Here is a 19,748-nt window from a genome sequence, read left to right as displayed (position 1 = left end):
AAAGTAATCATACATTAATGACTTTGATAAATCAAGAATTGATGTTCCAATATAAATAGGTTTGTTCATTTCAATACTCTCTTTAATCAAATGGATCGCACAAAAGTTCTCAGTAAAGACCTCAGCTCGAGTAAAACTCGGTCTATTAATTAATTTTGATGCTTGTTCCCAAGATGTTGATAGTCTGATATTTTGTCTTTTCCTCACATTCTCCATAGTCTTACCAAAGACCGCATTATTCATCAATTTATAAAAGTCTTTCTCAAAATCTGTTTTTGACTCTGTTCTTCTTTGTGTATTAAAATCAATGTACCCCTTTAACCAATGACTTTGATTGAACTTTAGAACCCTATGGATCTTCTCTACTCTTCGACCTTTTGATAAATATTGTCGCAAATTTCTTTGGTGTAGAACATAATTTTTCTTGTTATATAATGTATACACAAAGAATTAAGTTAAGCACCCCCCCGTTTTTTTACAACCTCGCACATTACAAGTTTGTTGTCGTCAAAACAGTGTAATATACCCATGATATTGCTATATTTTCTGGAGAAGTGATATTATGGTCACATAAAAACATAACAATCATGCCGTTTTCAATATTTTATTCTGAATAATTTAAGGTGAAATTTTTTGGGAATTTTAGGCATATTTTCACCTCAATTTAAGTATGGAGCTATAGGTCCATCACGGACAGTGTGGATGACGTTTATGTTTTCTAACGTACAGTCATTGTTCTGAGAAGACCTCTAGCGATCTTTGCGTCAATAACGTGTGTATGACCCACGTGATCGGATCACTGACTCAACCCTACGTCTCATAGACCCTGTAAGCCGTCGTATGCGTTGCTGTGGCAGGTTGTTCCATTCCCGATGTAATGCACGTTCCAATTCATCCAGATTGGCTATTGGAGGGACCATCTTCGCAATTTGTCGTCCCAACATGTCCCAAACGTGCTCGAGGGGGTTCAGGTCAGGACTGTACGTAGGCCAGGGGATGGTTGTCACAGCACCTTGCTCCATCCGATCACGTGGGTCCTACACACGTTATTGACGCAAAGATCGCTAGAGGTCTTCTCAGAACAATGACTGTACGTTAGAAAACATAAACGTCATCCACACTGTCCGTGATGGACCTATAGCTCCATACTTAAATTGAGGTGAAAATATGCCTAAAATTCCCAAAAAATTTCACCTTAAATTATTCAGAATAAAATATTGAAAACGGCATGATTGTTATGTTTTTATGTGACCATAATATCACTTCTCCAGAAAATATAGCAATATCATGGGTATATTACACTGTTTTGACGACAACAAACTTGTAATGTGCGAGGTTGTAAAAAAACGGGGGGGTGCTTAACTTAATTCTTTGTGTATAGTAAGTAATTTTTCTGTTGATTCACCTATATCAAACGATCGTTGATTAATCACTCAACCATTCTTTCTTTGGACTTTCTTTCTCACAAGCAAATGGGAGATCTTTGTGTAGGTTATGGAGTTCCTCTGGATATTTTAAATCAATTTCAAAATAATAACCAACTTTTTCTTCATCCAATTCTTTTTGTGTAGAGATACATACATCTTGTAAAACGTTTTTGTAGTCTTTTTCCTTTACCCATCTAAGTTTTCCATAAGGAAGAGCCTGAGACATTGCCCAGCCATACAGGTTGTTCGCGTCATAGTACATCAAGTAAGAACTCTCTTTCGTTGGATCATAATTTGGAAGATATTTGTTATTTGCTTTTGCGTATCTACTCGAGCAGACTTGTGAAATTCCACCTCTTTTTGCCTTTTCAATCATCAAAAGCATATCAACATCGGTTATCAAATCCAAACCTTGTTTTGTCATTTTCAACATCGCACTCCAGGCCAATCCAGGTGCTGTGTAGTAGTGAGCAGGATCCAATCCATATCCAGTGCGACAAACAGATCTAAAGGCTTCAAATACATCGGCCAATAAAAGCACATCAGTTTTGAGATACAAATCGTGATACTCGCCAAGATTCTTGATGTTATATTTTTCCCAAACATTTTGTGCGTGTACATAATCTTTATCAGATATATTACTGTTGTTTAATTTGTTATAGAAATTTTCTTTTGAAGGAAGTTGTGTTTCATTGAATCTCTCAAATGAGTCCATATAGTCATAGGGGTAAATTCCCTTTTGTGTTAGAAAATCTTTATCTAAAAAATACTCTGAAAGACATGGAAACTCTTTTAGATTTTGAACCAAGTTAACCAATGGACTTGCCATGAATTTAAATGTATCAAGAAATCTGATATGAGTAATAGGAGATGTGTGAATTGTTTTTGTGAATGAAATGTATTTCTGATCCGTGTTTGGAATTGCTGAGATACTTCCAGAAGTCTTTGAGAGTTCCTTGATAAATAGATGTGTATCATAATGAGCGTTGTTATGAAGAAAGACAGGAATGAAAGAGGGGAGTTGATAATTAATATTACAACTTTGATGAGCCGGACCTCTATATTTACCAGTGAGATGACAATGGTCTCTAACCTTTAGACCTTTACCAATTTTCTCCTCACAAATATGACAGACATTGTTTTTTATAAATTCCCTTTTTTCTTTACTTGTTAAGGACATTGGTTTATTGGTTTCTCTCATTATCTTGGTTAATCGAACACAGTCTTTTTCTAGTCGTTTCACAAACTCCTCTGGGGTATTTGAGCCTCTATACATCTCTAACTTGTTATATTTATCACCAACGGATGATTTGATATAATAACAAAAACCACAAGGAGTATGTTTTTGATATTTATTTGTGTATGATTCTTTTGGATCTGGAGAAGCAGTATCAATTTTTTCTAAAATACTTTCAAAATCAGCATATATAACAAATGGATGTTTGATCTTTTTATTTTCATCTTTGAATGTGATCTTTGAGCCTTCTTTAGGCATATTGATTACCGTTGATTTATGTTCGCCACAATAATTTGAATGTCTATCTAATCTTTCTTGTGAATTGAAGAAGTTAAGACAACGCAAACAAATATATATTTTATTTGTTCTCTTACAGACTTGTGGTTTTATTAATTTAGCAATATCTTTGATGTATGTATAATGTGAATTTTCGTCTGAATTAAAATATAGAAGATTAATATGAGTTTGTTTACAATTGTCAGAAAGCTTTAAAACCTGAATGTTGTTTGTTTCTGTTAGACCATAAACATTAACTGATAAATTATTCATCTTTTCAAATTTAGGAATATCATTTAAAGTCATCGGAAACTTTAGATCTTTCGTATTTAATGTATTCTCATATTTTTTATAATGAGATACTCTTTCATCATGAAAATGTGGAGGATGTAAGTGTGCTAAAATAGACCAGAGAAAACATTTATTGTCTTTATTTTTGATATTGATAACTGCTTTTCTATTTTTGATAACACTGGGTAAATCAATGTAAGAAGAAGCTTTTAGACGATCTGATTTAAGAATATGAATGTCTATGTAAATAATTTTTCCTATATTGAATCCACTTCCTATGATTGAATTATCCACATCTTGCTCTTGTTTAATAAGTTCATCATAGACTCCTGATGTTTTAAAATCTTGATATGAAGATATAAAGTGTGGCTCAGTTCTCATGTATGGTGCATCTATAACTCCTTCATCCTTTGTCATTTCTAATTTTACTCCCATATAAAATTTAAGTGGTTTCATTTCCTTTAGTGTTTTTTCAATCAACGTTTGAACAGCAGGTTTAACTATTTCTACAGCATCAACTATAGACTCTGGTTCAGGAGGTTTGAAGTTAAAGACTCTTATTTTAATATGTCCTTTGAATGCTCCATCAGAGTTTTTAGTTGTGATAAAATTTGATAAATGTAGATTTGTTTTAAGATGTATTTTGAAGCCTTTCTTGAGGATATTTTTATTACATGTAGAACAGTGTTTTGTTTCAGGTGGAAGAGGGGAAAGTTTGTTAAAAATGTTGTATGTATGTTTTGCGGTGAGAATATGTTGTTTATAATATTTTACTTCCTTCTCGCAAGTATCACAATAAACCATATTTATAGCGTGAGAAAACGTGGTGTTTTATATATATCACTGTGCTTAAAATAAAACACTTTTGGGCTTTACAGCTCCGTTTTATATATATCGCTGTGCTTAAACTAAAACACTTTTTCACTCAGAATCATCTAAGTCATAACTATCACATGATTACTCAGAATCATACTCAGAGTCATCAATAAAGCTACTCTCATAACTATCATTTGAGCACAAACTATTAGTATCATAACTATCATCTGTGTTCAATGAAATACTATCATCACCATCGTCCAAGTTCAATGAAATACTATCATCACTATCGTCCGAGTTCAATGAAATAGTAAAATCTTCACTGCTGTATTGACTCATATTTAATTAGCAAGAAAAATATTCCCATCAATATCTATATACTTTCTTTCATTAAGAGATTCAATCTCTACAATTTTTATATCAAAAGTTATCTTTAAATAATCTCTAACTATCATAGAACGAAATGACATTTCACCAGAAATATTAACATCATTCATTTTACTTAGATCTACACCCTTTGGATTATTAAAGAAAATACAAATGTCTCCTCTAGAATTATTAATGGTCTTATCATTCTTTTTCAAAGTATCGTGGTCAATCACTTTTTCAAGCTTTGAATAAATTGCCAGGAGTAGAGGAGAAACTTTTGTTAGATTTACTTTAATGGATGTCTTTCCAGGTATAGTTAGAGCTCTTCCTTTAAATGAAATAGAGGGGCTCATGTTATTTTCCATAACTGGTTTTACCCAAAAATTTCCATATTTATCTTTGTTCAATTTAACATCTTTGACATATTTTTCTATATCTTCCACCGAAGTAGAGATTGATTGAAATTTGTCTTTTGTGCTTTGAAACATTGTATTTATTAATGAATAAACTTGCGTTTAGTTGTAAAAATTTACTATATAAATATGATAAGTTCTGAAGGATATTTAGAATTTCCAGACTCTCCATATGATAAATTAGAGAATTGTCCGGCTTGTGATAGAGTGGGGCTTAATAATGAGTGTTCATATAAACAATGTTTATTCTGTGATTATATTCTAATTAATGATAATAAGAAATATAAAAAAACATATAACTCTTTTAAATTAGAACCAAAAATGAATTACTTTACAAGATTAATAAGAGAGATGAATGTTAAGCATTATGGTGATAATACACCATTTCTTACAAGGAAAGAGACTCTTTGTATTGAGGAAATGTATAAGGGTTTAATGATATTTATTATTCAAAATAATTTTCATGGAAATGTTAATACAAGATACTATATAAATAAAATAATGAATTATTTTGAAATTAAACCCGAACTCAGGATAAAATATAGAGTTTCTAAAATAGCTCAAAAAAAGTTAGATGACTTGTTTTCCAAATATATAAATGAATGATTTTTTACCCGTTTGGGAAAATAAGATAAAGTTTAATAACCATAAAAACATTCCAAATTCATTGAGATGTCTAATAGTTGGTTCAAGCGGATGTGGGAAAACCTGTTTACTTTTAAAGATGCTCCTTGGTCCTAATTTTTTAGATTATGATAATTTAATAATTTTTACAAAGTCAAGTTTTCAACCCGAGTATCAACTACTCTCACAGGGTTTTAATGCAGGTCTTAAAAAGGAAGACATTATCGGTTTATTTAAACTTCAAAACAAACTAAATGATTATAACATTGAGGATATAATACAACTATTTTGTGATACACAGAAACCTAAACCAAAACCCATAACTTGTATTCTCAGTGATAATACGGATGATATACCTTCACCTCAAGATTTAGATAAATCAAAAAAGAACCTCGTCATCTTTGATGATTGTGTTAATGAGAGAAACCAAACAGTAATGGATAGCTACTATACAAGAGGGAGACATTCTTCTTGTAATTGTATTTATCTTAGTCAGTCATATTTTCAACTCCCTCGACGCTCAATAAGAAACAATGCCAATACTTTTATTTTATTTAAGTTAAATTCAATAGATGTAAATAATTTTTGGAGAGATAATTGCTCTACGTTATGTAGTAAAAAAGAATTTGAAAATTATATGAAACACACGATTGGAAAATATAAATATATTGTTGTGAAACAAGATGAGATACTAAATGATATTTTTCAATAAATAAATACAGAAAATGAATACCGAAGAAAGAGAAAGAAAGTTTAAGGAACATCAACAATTAGTTTCAAAAGTTGTTAAACAACAGGAAGAGATAAAGAAGAAACGGAGACAGAAACTAACTGGTGAAGAAGCCTTTGAAAGAAAACAAGAGAAATTCTTTAAACCACTTTTGAAAACTCAACACTCACCTACAGTTCCCACGGTAGAATTTACTCCGAAAAAACTTCAAATGCTCAAAGATTTTAGTCAGATAACAAAACAAGAACTTGGTGAATTAGAATATGATGACGAGGGATTATTTCGGAAACTTGAGGAGGTAAATCAACCCCCTAATTATGTTGTGGAAGCTCTTCAAAACAATGAATATTCGGCGGGTTCAAAAACCAGAGCAGGTCTCATTCCAACAGAAGAACCAGCAGTGTTTCATCTTGTGGAAGAAAAGGTATTGATATTTAATGATGAATTGATGTTCTTGAGTTCTACTCAACCAAATGTTAAATTAACTCCAAGATTAATGTTTCTTCTAACAAACCCCGGATTCAGCGGTTCAAAATATTTTGAGGAACCACTTGATATGGAAAGAGAGGAAGATAGGGAATATATTGAGTTGTTAAATGCACTTGATTATGGACTTTCTGTTGCTGGTAAAAGTAAGAAGAATGAGAAGGAGAAACATATTATTGATGCTTTAACTAAACTTGGTTCAGGTGTTAGTTTTCTTCCAAATGACCCATCACAATTAGTTAATAGGCTATTATTGTTGTTAGGTAGTAAGAAGGCTGGAAACAACAATTGTTTTAATGAATCCTCAGCCATTTTAGATCAGTTGATGAATATGAAAATAATTAATAAATGTCAATACAAAGATATTTTATTAGATATTAAATAAGATGAGAAGCACAATTCTTAGTTTTAATTTCACAACGAGCGATTACACAGCTTCATTCCATTACCCACTACAACTTGACCCCCTTACCTCATATGAGGCATCTTTATTGTCGATGGAAACTTATAATACCTTGTTTAATATCACAGAGAAAAACAGCAAGTTTAGTTATAATCCAGGAAGTGGATATAAAACTATAACTGTTTCACCTGGAGCTTACGAGATTTCTCAAATATCTTCAGAAGTCTCTCGCCTTATGAAAGAAAAAGGTGATGAACCAAAAAATATTGTAATAGCTATTCAAAAACACACTTCAAAATCAACTATTAAACTTAAAAATAATTATAAAGTTGATTTCACGATTGAAAATTCGTTTAGAGAGCTATTGGGTTTCTCTTCAAAAAAGATTGAAAATAACGGGACGTTTTACAGTGATAATGTTATCCAAATATCCTCCGGTATAAATTCAGTATTAATTCATTGTGATTTGATTGATGGTGCTTATAACAATGGAATAAGAACAAATACAATATTTTCATTCAGTGCATACTCAACCCCGATTGGTTATAAATTTAATATGGAACCAAAAAATCTTGTCTATTTACCTGTGTCAGGAAAAACCATATACAGAGTAAATTTTAGGATAACCGACCAAGATAATCGTATGATATCCTTTAATGATGAAATTATATCCATCAGAATTCACCTACGTGAAGTTTTTCAATAAATAAATAATGGTTATTGTGAGAAAACACGAGTTGGGAAAATATAAAATAATTACAGGGGAGGGCATGTTCCTTTCACCAGACTATACAAGGTATGTGGGTAGAGGATACTATAAACCTAAGAGACAACGAGGTGTAGGTCATCAATTTCGAAATAAAGGAGATGGGATAATTGATACTCTAATGGGTATTGGTTCAACCATCCTTAAACATAAAGACCTAATTGGTTCAACTGCTTCTGCCGTGGGCTCCGTTGCAGGTGCTATAAAGAGTATAAAAGATGCTCAAAAGGAGTCTCATAAATTACAAGCAATCAAAGAAATAAAAAAAGGTAAAACTCAACTATCTTCACAAGAACGACTAAAAATCATTAAAATACTTGGGTCAGGGTTTCAACAATTTTAATGCTATATAAATACAAGTATGGAAGCGATTGATAGTATCTATGATTTGGATGATACGATTATCATTTCAAACTCCACTAAAAAGGAAGACTATTTTAAGGTAAATGCTATAACAGGAACAGACTGGAATTCAAACGGAACAAAAAGTTTTGAAATAAATAATCAACAAACTTACTTGAATATAGCTGATAGTTTCTTGCTGTGTAAATTTAAATTCACTAAGGCTGCGAATAATACTAATGCTACACTCGTAAATGATTTCTTCTGGAAAATGTTTGACAGTGTCCGCCTGTATATTGGAACACAAGAGGTTGAAGCGGTTGATTATGTCTCTGCTACATCTGAAATGATGAAATTTACACTATATTCGTTTAGTGATAGAATGGGTAAGGGAGCTGTTGAAGGTTTTATTCCTGATATGTCAACGGGTACAAACGCAGACCCTGGTTATAGTCAAAGGAAGTCAATGTATAATGATGACGCAAAAGCTGAGAATAGTTTTACCGTAGCAGTACCTCTGAAAGGTATATTTGGATTTTGTGATTATGATAAAGTTTTGTATGGGCTTAAAATTAGATTTCAACTACAAAGGAATGATAATGTAAATAGATTGCTTTTTGGGGATGAAAATGCTTTTGGAGAAAATAATAAATTTGTTATTAATGATTTGTGTTGGTATATCAGTGAATATACTCCTAATCTTAAAACGGAAGAGATGTTAAATAGAAGACTTAACTCAAAGAAACCGCTAAATGTATCATACCTTAAAAGAAGATGTCAACACGTTAAACTGGAACACACTACCTACACTTGGAATTTAGGTGTTCTTCAAGGAAAGCCACGATACCTCTGGCTCATTTTTAAAAAACCAGATGGAGAGGACGGTACTAATAAGAATAATGCCCTGAGTGATAATGCAAAGGTGAAACAACTTCGGGTTTCTCTTGATGGCATATTTTATCCGCGAGATAGATTGGAAATTGATTGGGAAAAAAATGATTATGCGGAAGCCTACAAGTCCTACCAAAAGGTGTGTGAAAGTAATGGTAATAATGAGCCTATTTTGGATATGGTTGCGTTTCAAAAACTTTATACAATCTACGCAATTGACCTGAGTTCTCAAAAGGAAACTATAAAGTCTAATCGAGTGGATACTTCTCTATACATTGAAAGAGGGGAGAGTGAAGAGGTTAATGCATATTGTTTGCTTTTGGAGGAAACAGAATTACAGATTAATACAGATAATGGTGTTATGATTAATATCACATAGGTTTTTTCTCATAAATAAATGGTTGGGGTATATGTTAATCAAATCAATCTTAATAAATTAACATCTTGTATTCAAAATCAAAAGCCTTGTATTATTAATGTTAATACAATTCAAAGAAAAGGAGCTGTAAGAATTGATGTTTTACTCACACACACACAAGTAAAAACACTAAATGATGTTGGATCACTTAAAATTAAAATGACGAAACCTATGTTAAAGAAATATTCAATAGACGAGTCAAGAGAAGGATTTCTCCCGTTTCTAATTCCTTTATTTGCTGGTTTAAGTGCGGCGGGAGCATTGACTGGTGGTATTTCAGCAGCGGTAAAAACTGCTAACGAAAGGAAGGCACAACTAAAAGCTCAAAAAGAATTGGAAAGACATAACAAGGAGTTGGAGAAACAAATTAGTGGAAGTGGTGTAATTGTAGATTTTGCTCAAAAACTTGAAAGTCTACCTGATAAAGCTAGATTGTTGGTTGGAGATATGCTTTCCTCTATCGCTCAAGCGGGTGTTAAACTAACTAAACGGGGTAATGGATTGTATCTTTCTTATAAATAAATGGATAAATGGTTTAAACAATTTGGAAAGAATACAACATCAAATATAGAACTAGCTAAGTATTGTAAAACACTAAAAATTGATAATGTGGTTATTTGTATGAGAGATGAATTAATACATATAAATAAGAATACAAAGAATATTATTATGAATTTAGACACACAGAATGGTTCTCATTGGGTTTGTATTCATAATAGTCAGGATAAATATTATTTTGATAGTTATGGTATGCCACCACCTGTTGAAGTAATACAATTCTTACAGAATGGTGTTTATCAAACATTTCAAGTTCAAGAAATTAATTCTAAATGTTGTGGTCAATTATGTTTATATATATTATTTCAACTCAACAATAATGAAAATTTTTATGATATCATTTTTAATCTAATATAAATGACTTATGTTGGAAAAGATGGTTCTATCTTTGGAAAATCCTCTCAGGATATTGATTTATCAAATTATTATACAAAGGCACAGGCTGAACGACAAAAATATAGTGTAAGTAAAAATATTAATATGAAGAATACTTATAAATTAATCAATTATCCAAACCCTACAGATGCGAATGACTTAATTAGATTAAGTGATTTATCACAATATATATTTTTAAAGAAAACAGCACGTTTTGTTAAACAAGTAAAATTTACAACCACAACACCTGGTTATACTGACCATACACCTTTCCTCATTGAATTTAACTACCTGCTTACAATTGAATTTTATAAAGAAGGACATTTAGTTAATATGCGAATTAATAAATGGGGGTATGATATGCCTGATTTAGGGTATAATTGGTCTTTTTCAATAAACATAGAAGACCTACATGATTTAAATCAGTCTCGTAAAGAAGAATATTATCCACTTGGTGAAGATAAGGATTTATGTGGAAGTACAATTAGTAAACAACAAATACGTGATTTTAAGAAAAGAAAAATATATGATAGTATAGCGATGGTTCGCATGACAAAGAAGGAAGGTAATGAGATAAGGATAGAAAGCCGAGGAATACAAACCGATTTGGTAGTGGGAAGATGGGGTGGTATTACCTGTCATAATATTAATCTCACGTATATTTCTGATACATAAATGGCAGGAAGAAGACTACAAGAGAATTATAATTTTTGTATTCAAGGATACCTACAAGAAAAGGGTGCTCGGTATTACATACCTTATGATTTGGAGCATATACATGGGAATTTTGTCATAAAAAACTGGCCTTATACTGATATTGTTAAACCCACAAATAGAGACTCGTTTAAAGTATTAAATAAAAATGAACTTCTCAAAGTTATGAAATATAAAACTCTTTTAGAAATCGTCAACAAATCTTATTGGTATCCTATTATGAGAAAAATAATTATAGATACAAGAATATCTCAAAATCCAGATGAGTATATGAATAATATTCTTTGGGGTTTAAACTCAAGGGAAGCAAGGGATGAGGAAGGAGTTGAAGAAGAGAAGGAGAAAAGAGAGAAAAGAGAGAAGGAGGAGAGGGAACAAAGAGAGAGGGAGGAGAGGGAGATGGAAATCAGAGCGATTCAAAAAAAGTGGATGTATTACAGCAAGAAGATCAATCTCAACTCACCAAAGAGGAAAATAAAGAAAGAATGAATGCTGTGAAAATATTGATATCAAAAATTGCTAAGATAAATGAGGAAGGAGTTAAAGAAGAGAAGGAGGAAAGAGAGAAAAAGGAGAAGGAGGAAAGGGAGAAAAAGGAGGAGGAGAGGGAGAAAAAGGAGAAGGAGGAGAGGGAGGAAAGGGAGCAAAGAGAGAGGGAGGAAAAATATAAAAAGATGGAAATCAGTGAGATTCGTAAAAGATTGAGTGTATTACAGCAAATAAATCAATCTCAACGCACCGAAGAGGAAATTAAAGAATTAACAACTCTTATGAAGATAATGGTTTCAAAAATAACGTCAATGTCTTCAATTTCAGGGAGGAGATTTAAACGAGAAAGTGGTGAAGAAGAAGAAGAAGAAGGAAAAGATTATGTGATTGATGATGTTGGTGTCATTGACTTTAGTTAGTTTTTATTTGTAAATAAATGGAGGAGAGAGTGAAGGCATTCCTTAGGATTCTTTATGTTTTAAAAATAAAGATTGAAATGTATATGTTGAAAACCAAAAAGGTTTTGATACTCTGTCAGAATTTTTCTGATAAATAAATATGAGTTATTGTCTCAAATGTAAAAAGAAAACTAAATCTAAAAATATCTCTTATGTTAAAGCTAAAAATAATAGAGTTTATCAAAAAGGAATATGTCAAGTGTGTGGCTCTAAAAAGTGCCAATTCATCTCACCTAAAAGAGGAGGAGACATACAAAAGTTTCTGTCAGGAAGTAAATTTACAACAACTGGAATTCCAGGGGAATTACACCTTCCAGGGTATTCTTTCTGTGGTCCAGGAACAAACCTGGATAAAAGAATAGATGAGGCTGACAATCCTAAACCTTGGTCTAAACCTACAAATAGGGTTGACGAAGTGTGTATGAAGCATGATATTGCTTATGGGAAAACCACTACGTTGACTGAAAAACATAAAGCCGACAGCGAAATGTTGTATAATTTGTCTTTGATACAAAATCCAACGTTGAGAGAGAAAGTTGATAGGTTTATTGTGAGAAATTTGATAAATGCTAAATTGAAACTTGGTCTTGGTTATTCCTCAAAAAACTATTAGGCTCTAATGATGTCATCAAGACTGAGGAGCTTTTGGCTGAAGAATTACACAAACCTATAATCACAAAGTTTAAAAGAAGGAAGGTTTATTCTAAATACACCGACCACATATGGTCCGCTCATTTAATTGAATTGAATAATGACAGGGGATACAGGTATGCTTTAACCGTTATTGATTTGAGGAGTAGATTTGCCTGGGTTGTCCCTTTAAAAAATAAAAGGGGTGATACTTTAATGTTAGCCTTTAAGCTAATATTTGATCGGGATAAAAGGAAACCAAAGAAGTTATGGACTGATGAGGGAACAGAGTTCTATAACAAAATATTCATGAAATTTCTTAAGGGGAAGGGTATTAAATTATACAGCACCTTTAATGAAGGAAAGGCAGTTGTTATTGAGCGTTTTAATCGTACTTTAAAAGAGAAATTATATAAAAAATTCACACAACTCGGTTCTCAAAAATGGGTGTATTTAATTCAGGATATTGTAGATAATTACAATAATACAGTTCATTCATCAACAAAATCAAAACCATCAGAAACATTTACAAAATTAGAATATGAAAAGGAGATTAATTTGAGAAAGCCCAAGTTCAAAGTTGGTGATATTGTAAGGATATACAAATGGAAAAGTCATTTTGAGAAAGGTTATACACAAAAATGGACTAATGAATTATTTAAAATCATTGATGTAATGGATACAGTCCCTTGGACCTACAAATTATATGATTTAAATGGAGAAGAAATCTTGGGTTCATTTTACTCGCAAGAATTACAAAAAACAAAGCTAATAATTCATTAAACAACATTTCTATTCACCCCACCCAGATTAGCTAATTTAATTCGTGGTAATAAAAAAAAAAATAAAAAAAAAAAAAAATCATAAGCCACGCCCACACCGACCCCGCCCACACAGACCCCGCCCACACCGACCCCGCCCACACCCATCACCCCCCACCCCCCGTGCGTTCCCCCACCCTTGATCCCCCCTCATCCCACCCCCACCTTCCCCACACACACAAGGGGAGGGGAGGGGTGGGATGGGGGGGAAATCAAGGGTGGGGGAACGCACCCTCCCTTCTAACCTTTATTCTTTTCTTGTAATTAATAATTAAATAATTCTGGACAAAGCATATATATATAAATAATATTTTAAACAAAATCTTTATATTTTTAAGACATTTTTCTTGAGGTATTACACATTTAACTTCTTCCCAGCACAAATCATCAATCTCTTCCAAACATAAGTCAAAGGTAGTTTCAACAGCAGCAGATATCTTCACGTTTGGAATCTCTTTCTGTCAAAGGCAAGAGGGGTAAAACAAGGAGAGAAATAAATGAATGATATACCCTGAATCACCTCCCACAATGCGCAGGGATATGGTGTACCTATTCGAAACGGTGTACCCACACATTGGCACACACATGCTTACCTCCACAAAATCAAGCTTCGCGTCCAGATCGTCGAGATGAAAATTAAGGATATCACAGGATGACAGGAAATAACCATTCCTATGGAGTCCAAAATCGTCCCACTCCAAGCTTTGGTCTTCGAGGCTGCAAACAAAATAAGGAGAAATTACTATGCTGAAGTAAGCTTGACAAAACATCACACACGCACACACACACATACACATTCACACATACACACACATACACACACAAACACACACAAACACATACACACACGAACACACACACACTAAGGCAGCATCGTTTAACACAAATGTATTAATATTTAGTATCTTACCTTGCATATGAATCTTGCAAGAACGGTGAAACAGGCAAATGGTTTAAATGCTCATTCGCCTCGTTGTAAATCTCTTTCGGAAAAACTTCATTTTCTGCCAAGACCAGGTCATTTTCAAAACCTGAATTGCTGTAATAAAAAAATATATATCATGTTATATAAATTTAAATTAATCACATACAAAGCTCTCACCAACAGTTCAATTCTGAATGTTCAAACAGTTCAAACTTACCCTTGTGAGTATTCTTCATCACTGGAATAAGACAAGTTGTCGTTCATCTTCGTCGATTCACAATGTTTAAAATTGAACTGAATACGGCTTTTTATAATGTAAAATGTATTCAGGGAAGAGAACTGGCTGACAGCATTTCGAGGAATCTCAAGGCGTGTGTGAAAACAGGAAACGAAACTATGAAAACTTTCTGGGAAGTTATCCAAGTCAGTGAAACAACGTCATTTCTCAAAAGCGAATAATTAATTTTAAAAAGGTTTGAGTATGGTGATGGAAGTTGGAGGAGAATTAAATTATTTCCCACGCATAAACAAATATTTGTAGGGTCGTTGTTTGAGTGGGTTATATTCACCAGATGATATTAAGAGTAAAAGGTTAAAAGGTCCATAAGGTCAGAAGGATCACAGGTTCACACAGAAGGACCATTGTTTAAGTGGTCTAATGAATAAGGATAACATGTCAAAAGGTTAGAAGGTTCGTAAATAACAGGGTGAGAGAAATAGAGGTGTTTAGGGTCAATGAGGGAATGGAAAGAATTAATATGGAAGTGAATGGGTCAAAGATTAATCTGCCAGATGATATGTAGAAGAAGGATGATAGGTCTATAAGAGAAAACAAATATTTGTAGTGTTTGAGTGGTCTAATGAACAACATTAAGGATAGGTACTACAGACAAAAGGTTCATAAAGATGAGGGTGGGAGAAATAGAGGTGTTTATGATATTTGAAAAAGACAAGGGGGTAAATGACATTAGATAGGGATTTCCCATGTTAAACGGAGGTGTCCCAGAAGCAACATTATTACACTACTCTCCCTCAATGTTCTTGTTTGAGCGCCTCCAGTGCCACACACTTTTTGGTAGGCTCTGCCCACTTTTTGTTAAGCTCCGTCCACTTTTTGGTAAGCCACGCCCACTTTTTGTTAAGCCACGCCCACATTTTTACTAAGCCACGCCCACTTTTGTTAAACCCCGCCCACTTTTACTAAGCTCCGCCCACTTCTGCTAAACCCCACCCACTTTGTTAAGTCCCACCCACTTTATAAACTTCAGCATTGTATCATTTCCAGGTAATACATTACATCATTTTCAGGGAATTTCCATCACATCATTTCCAGTTAAGACACGCCCAGGGAATTTCCACAGGAAATGACACACCCAGTCCTTATAAAAGGCACCGACCATACAGGCTTTTTCAAACACGCTTTCTGCTTCACTTGAGAATGGACTACTATGCCGAAATGGAATGGGATAACTTTGCTATTCCTTGGAGTCCTACTACCTGTGTAGAACTCAACCTTCAGATTGATGAACTGGACTCGAACCTCTTATCAATGGAGGTAAGTTTGTTTATTTATTTATTTATTTATTTAATTATTTATTTTAATTTTTTTTTTTAGATGAGACTCGTGTAAGAGTTAACAAAGTTTATTTTAATATTCATAGAGCTTGATTTATACAAATAAAAAATATTGTATTAAATTAATACATTGTTATTTTCTTTCACAGGAAATTGTATCTGAGATACGAAATGAAAATTCTGCTTTTAACACAACTTGGGATGAAGTTATTTTTTTGTTTGAAGACATTTTGAACAACCAAGACCCCCAGAACGAGTTCTACCTTGATGACCCAGCCAAAGAGTTATACCTTGGAGATCCACAAAATCCTGAAAAAGAGTTTTACCATGATGATACTTGTTGTGAGTTATCAAAACAAAACCCACTGAACAAGTTCTACCTTGATGAGCCAGAATACAAGTCATACATTGGAGACCCACAAATTTCTGAAAATTGGGAAAGGGGAGTTCTCCCTGATGGTCCGCAGTTATACTATGTGAGACACATCATAGAAACCCTAAAAAATTGTGAAATGGGAATTCTCCCTGATGGTCCGCAGTTATACTATGTGAGACACATCATAGAAACTCTAAAAAATTGGGCAAGGAGAGTTCTCCCTGATGGTCCGCAGTTATACTATGTGAGACACATCATAGAAACCCTAAAAGATTGGGCAAGGAGAGTTTTCCCCGATGGTCCGCAGTTATACTATGTGAGACACATCATAGAAACCCTAAAAAATTGGGCAAGGAGAGTTCTCCCTGATGGTCCGCAGTTATACTATGTGAGACACATCATAGAAACCCTAAAAAATTGGGAAAGGGAAGTTTTCCCTGATGGTCCGCAGTTATACTATGTGAGACTTATCACGGAAACCCCCAATATTTCTGAAAATTGTGGTTCTACCTTGGGGACTTGGAAAGATGGTTATATTTTTGGAGACTCGGAATGGGGGTTTTGTTTTGATGACTCGGAATGTGATACCTATCTTGGAGGCTCAACAGGAATGTGGTTATACCTTGGGAACTTGGAAAGTTGGTTTTATTTTGGAGACTCTACCTGTGGGGTTCCTCTTGGAGACTCTTTGGATTCTAAAGCAATGAACAATGTTCATTATTTAATGACGCTTGATTTAAGCAACATCAAGAAAGTTCGAGGAAGAAAATGCTGGAAAATTCTTTCTTCCCATTTCTACTTCTTCAAACTTGAAAGCCTTGAAAGACAGAATTGGAGGAAGAGGAAAAAAAAAAAAAAGAAATACGTATTTAAAAAAAGAAGAAAAGAATGATTATGTTAGGGTTTGGGTGGGATTTTGAATGTGAGGGTTAGGGATGGGGTTGGGTTAGGGATGGGGTTGGGTTAGGGTTGGGATTTTGAATGTGAGGGTTAGGGTTGGGGTTGGGTTAGGGATGGGATTGGGTTAGGGTTGGGATTTTGAATGTGAGGGTTAGGGATGGGTTGGGTTAGGGATGGGGTTGGGTTAGGGTTGGGTTAGGGATGGGATTGGGTATGGGATTGGGTTGGGTTAGGGATGGGGTTGGGTTAGGGATGGGGTTGGGTTAGGGATGGGTTGGGTTAGGGATGGGGTTGGGTTAGGGATGGGTTTGGGTTAGGGATGGGTTTGGGTTAGGGATGGGTTTGGGTTAGGGATGGGGTTGGGTTAGGGATGGGGTTGGGTTAGGGTTTGTATATTATTATGACTCACTCACACATACACACACACACACAAAAGTTAAGCCCCAACTGGAAAGTTGAGGGATTCTGTGTTTGGGGTTCACAGATTTAAAAACGTATCCCCATTATACACACACAAAAGTTAAGCCCCAACTGAAACGTTGTGGGATTCTGTGTTTGGGGTTCACAGATTTAAAAACGTATCCCCATTATACACACACAAAAGTTAAGCCCCAACTAAAAAGTTGTGGGATTCTGTGTTTGGGGTTCACAGATTTAAAAACGTATCCCCATTATACACACACAAAAGTTAAGCCCCAACTAAAAAGTTGTGGGATTCTGTGTTTGGGGTTCACAGATTTAAAAACGTATCCCCATTACATTTTATTTATTTATTTATTATTTTCAAGGGTATTACCTGCTTACTTGTGTTTTTTGTAATTCTTGCGAGTAAAACGAACCCAAGATTTCTTCTCCATTTAAATCATATAATTTGTAGGTCCAAGGGTTTGTAGCCATTACATCAACGATTTTAAATAATTCATTAGTCCATCTCTTTGTATAACCTTTCTCAAAATGGCTTTTCCATTTGTATATTCTTACAATATCACCAACTTTGAACTTGGGCTTTCTCAAATTAATCTCCTTTTCATATTCTAATTTTGTAAATGTTTCTGATGGTTTTGATTTTGTTGATGAATGAACTGTATTATTGTAATTATCTACAATATCCTGAATTAAATATACCCATTTTTGAGAACCGAGTTGTGTGAATTTTTTATATAATTTCTCTTTTAAAGTACGATTAAAACGCTCAATAACAACTGCCTTTCCTTCATTAAAGGTGCTGTATAATTTAATACCCTTCCCCTTAAGAAATTTCATGAATATTTTGTTATAGAACTCTGTTCCCTCATCAGTCCATAACTTCTTTGGTTTCCTTTTATCCCAATCAAATATTAGCTTAAAGGCTAACATTAAAGTATCACCCCTTTTATTTTTTAAAGGGACAACCCAGGCAAATCTACTCCTCAAATCAATAACGGTTAAAGCATACCTGTATCCCCTGTCATTATTCAATTCAATTAAATCAGCGGACCATATGTGGTCGGTGTATTTAGAATAAACCTTCCTTCTTTTAAACTTTGTGATTATAGGTTTGTGTAATTCTTCAGCCAAAAGCTCCTCAGTCTTGATGACATCATTAGAGCCTAATAGTTTTTTGAGGAATAACCAAGACCAAGTTTCAATTTAGCATTTATCAAATTTCTCACAATAAACCTATCAACTTTCTCTCTCAACGTTGGATTTTGTATCAAAGACAAATTATACAACATTTCGCTGTCGGCTTTATGTTTTTCAGCCAACGTAGTGGTTTTCCCATAAGCAATATCATGCTTCATACACACTTCGTCAACCCTATTTGTAGGTTTAGACCAAGGTTTAGGATTGTCAGCCTCATCTAATCTTTTATCCAAGTTTGTTCCTGGACCACAGAAAGAATACCCTGGAAGGTGTAATTCCCCTGGAATTCCAGTTGTTGTAAATTTACTTCCTGACAGAAACTTTTGTATGTCTCCTCCTCTTTTAGGAGAGATGAATTGGCACTTTTTAGAGCCACATACTTGACATATTCCTTTTTGATAAACTCTATTATTTTTAGCTTTAACATGAGATATTTTTAGATTTAGTTTTCTTTTTACATTTGAGACAATAACTCATATTTATTTGTCAGAAAAATTCCGACAGAGTATCAAAACCTTTTTGGTTTTCAACATATACATTTCAATCTTTATTTTTAAAACATAAAGAATCCTAAGGAATGCCTTCACTCTCTCCTCCATTTATTTACAAATAAAAACTAACTAAAGTCAATGACACCAACATCATCAATCACATAATCTTTTCCTTCTTCTTCTTCTTCACCACTTTCTCGTTTAAATCTCCTCCCTGAAATTGAAGACATTGACGTTGTTATTTTTGAAACCATTATCTTCATAAGAGTTGTTAATTCTTTAATTTCCTCTTCGGTGCGTTGAGATTGATTTATTTGCTGTAAT

At 33.7% G+C, this 19,748-nt stretch overlaps 1 long non-coding RNA gene across 1 annotated transcript; it reads right to left on the bottom strand.

Annotated features, from left to right (window-relative positions):
- Positions 1–13,743: 13,743 nt before the first annotated feature.
- LOC137411025 (uncharacterized) lies at positions 13,744–15,181 on the bottom strand. The gene is made up of 3 exons (XR_013620905.1): positions 14,445–15,181; positions 14,128–14,251; positions 13,744–13,992 (listed from the first exon to the last, which is right to left on the bottom strand). It is a non-coding gene; the product is annotated as an uncharacterized LOC137411025 (long non-coding RNA).
- Positions 15,182–19,748: the final 4,567 nt, after the last annotated feature.

Source organism: Myxine glutinosa, chromosome 11 (assembly GCF_964187855.1).
Source record: "Myxine glutinosa chromosome 11, kmMyxGlut1.1, whole genome shotgun sequence".
NCBI lineage: Eukaryota > Metazoa > Chordata > Myxini > Myxiniformes > Myxinidae > Myxine > Myxine glutinosa.
The sequence above is the reverse complement of the archived record's forward strand: the minus strand, read 5'-3'. Positions and strand labels throughout refer to the sequence as shown.